Source organism: Mobula birostris, chromosome 5, assembly GCF_030028105.1.
Source record: "Mobula birostris isolate sMobBir1 chromosome 5, sMobBir1.hap1, whole genome shotgun sequence".
NCBI lineage: Eukaryota > Metazoa > Chordata > Chondrichthyes > Myliobatiformes > Myliobatidae > Mobula > Mobula birostris.
This window is the reverse complement of record NC_092374.1, coordinates 53,687,166-53,693,017: the sequence shown is the minus strand read 5'-3', so window position 1 is coordinate 53,693,017 and position 5,852 is coordinate 53,687,166.

Genomic DNA, 5,852 nt, shown 5'->3' with positions numbered 1-5,852 from the left:
CTTTACCGTAATCCATCAAGAACTGTCGCGTCCCTCTTTGCTGGTTGTTCCATCGCCAGGCGCGATCGGGGCCGGTCGCAAGAGTTTCATTTTGTAGTGTTGGCGGTTTTACAGTGTGCGATGACATAGCTGCCGTTTAACAGTAATAGTCCTTGACACCGCCATTCTAAAACAAAGACCAATTCAAGTTGTGACGTGAAGCCCGCAACAGTTTCAAGAGGAAGGATTATGATAGAGCACTCTCCCGAAATTAGACGCGATGTCTGTACGTGACACTGGGGGAGACGATGATGAACGATTGTCAATAATCTCGCCCTTTGGAGTTGACGTAACAAGACAGCTAGAGACTATTATACAATGCTAAAATCTCACACTTCGTAAACTTCAGCAACAGAATAATATATTAGTATCACAGTAGTTTTAATTATGTCAAGATGTTGATTTATTAGTTAAAATATGTCCGGAATCCTTTTCAACTCGAGGATGTATGAACCTCAACCTGCTTGATACGAAGTGAATACTGGTACACCTTCACCAAGAACGCTTAAAGAAGTATAAGCGCGTAATATGTAAACTTTTACTCGTAATCGGTTCTAAATATTTCTCTGATTCTATCCTTTTGCATCTTTAGGTCCGCCTCAATTGAAGTAGACTAAGTAAAATGTTTATATAAACTATATAGGTTATAAGTATGGACTGTGAGAATTACAGTCGTAATCTCCTTCTCCAGCTACAACACGGTGCAAAAGTCTTAGGCACCTGTTTATAGGGCTAGGGTGCGTAAGAATTTTGCACAGTACTGCATATGCTAAATATTAACCATTGTGCATGGATTAAATCAATAAACTTTTTATTTTATTTCTATTTTTATTGAGATAGTGTGGAATGGGCCTGTCCAGCAGTGTCACCTTGGAATCCCCCAATTTAACCCTAGCCTAATCACAATTTACAATGACCAATTCAACTATCAACTGGTACGTCCTTGGAATGTGGGTGGTAAGCATAGCACCTGGGAGAAACCCATGCAGTCATGGGGAAGACATACAAACTCCTTATAGGCATTGTCGGGAATTGAACCTAGGTCGCCTGTACTATAAACCATTGTGCTAACCACTATGCTACCATGCTGGTGAATTCAATAAAAAACACAAATCTGGTATCAAGTTTTGATGAAACATGCCAACTATTCTCCAGGTTATTTTTACTATCCTTCTCGGTAACTCTGGTATCTTAAGAGACAACAAATGTCCATTAAAAGTCCATTAAAAACATTTGCTTACTGAGCAGAAATTTCTGTGCAGAGAAAATGATCAGTAGATAGTTGATGCTCAAAGAGGATTTCCTCTGTTGTCTGAGGAATTTACATGTGTAGAGTGAAGAGGGTCTGTCCAATGAATGGTGGATGTGGTGTATTCCAATAGCCAACAAATAAATTAGGCCTTGTACAACTTTGACCTTTTCCCACATATTCACAGCCCAGACTTGACAAAGGCAGATACTGATGGTAAAATTCACCACTGTCTTCAATGCACCAGCACAGTATTTAATCTACTGGGGAAAAGGGTACTTGAAGATCAAGACCTCAGACTTGGTACAAAGCTCAGGATCTAATGGCCAGCATCAATTTCTGCCCTTCCACGTAGCTGAGAAAACAGTAGTAGCATGGACTCCCACAAACTTTAAGAAACATCTAAATAAGTATTTGTATGGCCAAGCTATAGTAAGCTACAACTTAGTGATAAAATACAATTAATATAGATCAGTATTTTATAGTCAACATCGACATGGTGGGCAGAAGGGCCTGGTTCTGTGCTCTATCATTTAATGGCTTTTTGTTTCTGAGACTTCAGCTATCCATGACACAACTCAAGGTACTGGAAAGATGCCACCAATGCTGTCTCTGCAAAATCCTCCAAATTCCCATGAAACAGTATCACTATTTTCTCCAAAACCAACATCTCCAACACTGAAGTCCTTTTACTCATGCAGCAAAATTGAACAGGGTACATCATTCGCATACCCAGCACTAAACTTCAATTCTGAAGTTGGCAGGTTAGCCGGCTTCTATGGTGGGAAATGACATTCTTTCTTTGTAGTCCAGATGAAGGATCATCTGCCCATTACCCTCTATAGATGTTTCCTGACCAGATAAGTCCATCCAGTGCCCTTGCACGTTACTATAAATTTTCAGCATCTGCGGTGCTTGCTGCCTCTATTCTGAACCCTCTCTTGGAAAGAGATTAGCAGGTGGTCAGAGAAAATTAAATCATGGATGTGCTCAAAGGTTCCTTGAAGAAAAGCAAGATTCTTACTGCCTCTTAGGAAACTCTGGCCCATGACCAGTTAAAGTGCAGCACAAGTATTATGTGTAGTAGGGAGAAACTCAAGGTCATAGACCAGGAGCAAAAGGAGTACACTACTCCCAAGCTACACACCTATCCACCCTGCCAGGCATGATCTGCTCCATCTGTGGAAGAGTCTGCAGTTCACACAATTGATTTGCATACCCAGTGACTTGGCATCCACAGCAACCCGTGGCAATGAATTCCACAGATTCACTATACTGTGCCTAAGGAAATTCCTCCTCATCTCTATTCTAAATGGACATCCTTCGATTCTGAGTCTGAGTCCTCTGGTCTTAGACTCCCCCACCACAGGAAACATTATCTGCACATCCACTCTATTTAGGCCTTTCAACATTTGATAGGTTTCAATGAGATCCCCCTTCATTCCTCTAAGGTTTCAATGAGATCCCCTTTCATTCCTCTAAATTCCTTTGAACCCTCTCCAATATCCGTACATTTTTTTCTTAAATATAGGGTCCCAAATGGTTCCTAGTACAGCACTCCAAGTAAGGCCTCACCAGTGCCTTATAATGCTTCAAAATTACATCCTTGCTTTTATATTCTAATCCTTTCAAAATGAATGCAAACATTGCAATTTCCTTCCTCAGAACTGGCTCAACCCACACATTAAACTTTAGGGAATCCTGCACAAGGACTCCCAAGTCCCTTTCCACCTCAGATATTTGAATTTTCTCTCCATTTAGAATATAGTCTATACTTTTATTTTTTTCTACTGAAGTGCACAGTCATACACTTCCTGACATTGTATTCCCTCTGCCACTTCTTTGCCCATTCTTCTAATCTGTATAAGTTCTTCTGTAGCTCCTCTGCTTCCTCAACACTACCTGCCCATCCACCTGTTTTTCATATTGTCCACAAACGTGGTCAAATATCTATCAATTCCATCATCCAAATGATTGACATAAGGTATAACATAAAAAGAAGCAGTCCCAACACAGACCCCTGTGGAACACCACTAGTCACTGGAGGCCAACCAGAAAAGGCTCCCTTTATTCCCTCTCTTTGCCTCCTGCCCATCAGCCAGTGTTCTGTCCATGCTAGATATCCTTCCTGTAATACTGTAGGCACTTAACTTACTAAGCAGCCTCATTTGTGGCACCTAGTAAAAGGTCTTCTGAAAATCCAAGGTCACAACATCCACTGATTCTCCTTTGTCTATCCTGCTTGTTCTTTCTTCAAAAAATTCCAACAGATTTGTCAGGCAAGATTTTCTGACATAATCATTGAGGAAACCATGCGGAGTATGGCCCATTTTATCATGTGCCTCCAAGTACCCTGAAACCATGTCCTTACCAATCGACTCCAACATCTTCCCAACCACTGAGGTCAGACTAACTGGCCTATAATTTCCTTTCTTCTGCCTCTCAGCCTTCTTGAAGAGTGGAGTGACATTTGCACTTTTTCAAACATCTTGAACCATCGATTCTTGAAAGATCATTACTAATGCCTCCAAAATCTCTTCGGCCATGCTTTTCAGAACCTTGGGGTGAAGACAATCTCGTCGAGGTGACAGATCTACTTTCAGACCTTTCACTTTCCCAAGCACCTTCTCTCTAGTAATGGCAACTTGACACACTTCAGTCCCCTCTTGAACTTCCAGCATTCCGTAAGTGTACACCTCAGTAAGACCAATGCAAAATACTTGTTCAGTTCATCCATTCATTCTTTGTCTCCCCCCCCATTACTACCTCACTAGCATCATTTTTTCTACCTGTCCAAAATCACTCTTGCTCCTCTTTTATGCTTCATGTATTTAAAGAAACATTTAGTATCCACTTTGGTATTACTGGCTAGATTACTTTTGTATTCCATATTTACCTTATTAATGACCTTTTTAGTTGCCTTCATTGGTATTTGAAAGCTTCCCAATCCTGTAACTTCCCACTGATGTTTGCTCCATTTTATGCCCTCTCTTTGGCTTTTATATTGGATTTGACTTGTCTTAGCCATGGTTGTGTCATCTTTCCTTTAGAACACTTCTTTTTCTTTGAGATGTGAATTGCACCCAGAACTTAAAGCCATTGCTGCTCTGCTCTGCCATCATCTCTGCTAGTGATCCCTTCCAATCAGTTTTGGCCAGCTGCTCTCTCATGCCTCCGAAATTTCCTTTTCTTCACTTTAACACTGATATTTCTGACTTTAGCTTCTCCTTCTGACAGCGGTCCCCAACCACCGGGCCGCAAAGCATGCGCTACCGGGCCGTGAGGAAACGATCTGATTTGGCGATATGAGTCAGCTGCACCTTTCCTCATTCCCTGTCACACCCATTTTTGAGCTTGAACGCAGACAAGCTCATTACGCACATGTCTTCCATGTCAGCGCGGGAAGGAGATAAACTCCTCGAGCTTGCAAATGACGGCGGGCTGAAAAGTATGTTTGACATAACATCTCTGCCGGCATTCTGAATCAAAGTCAAGGCTGAATATCCTGAGATAGCCACGAAAGCACTGAAAACGTTGCTTCCATTTCCAACATATCTCTGCAATGAATGCAACGAAAACTAAATTGCGGAATAGACTGGACATAAGGAACCTCCTTCGAGTATCGCTGTCTCCCATCACCCCTCGATGTTGTTGCAGGGAAACAAGCCCAGGGCTCCTACTGATTCAGCGATATTGGTGTGTTGCAATGATTTTATATGTTCATACAGGGGAAATATGTGTTTAATATTCAAATGTTACTTAAAATGTTATGATGCTATTGACTTAATATAACCATATAACAATTACAGCACGGAAACAGGTGATCTCTGCCCTTCTATTCCGTGCCGAACGCTACTCTCATCTAGTCCCACCGACCTGCACTCAGCCCATAACCTTCCATTCCTTTCCTGTCCATATACTTATCCAATTTTTCTTTAAAAGATAATATCGAACCTGCCTCTACCACTTCTACTGGAAGTTCGTTCAACACTTACTTCAAGTTCCCCTGATAATTGACTTATCGCTATATTCATGCGAGGAAAATATGCGCTGTGTGTTTAATATTAAATTTGTTAGATAAACCCTTTTAGAAACGAAATTGAGTGTATTAGCTACTTATCACCTATATTGCGTTCGTGATTAACACCCCCCCGAACAGAATCGCCAAAAACGATTTGTAGAAAAAAATCGGCACCTACACACAAAACACGCATGCGCACTGGTACCCGCGCAAGGCTTCATGGTCATTGTAGTCTTTCTCTGGGTAAACCCAACGTATTTGACTGCTAACAACAGGAATTCTGCAGATGCTGGAAATTCAAGCAACACACATAAAAGTTGCTGGGGAACGCAGCAGGCCAGGCAGCATCTCTAGGAAGAGGTGCAGTCGATGTTTCAGGCCGAGACCAGTCTTGATGAAGGGTCTCGGCCTGAAACATCGACTGCACCTCTTCCTAGAGATGCTGCCTGGCCTGCTGCGTTCACCAGCAACTTTTATGTGTGGTATTTGACTGCTACTGTTGTTCGTTGGCAACCCTACCACCCCCACCACCCCCCCCCCACC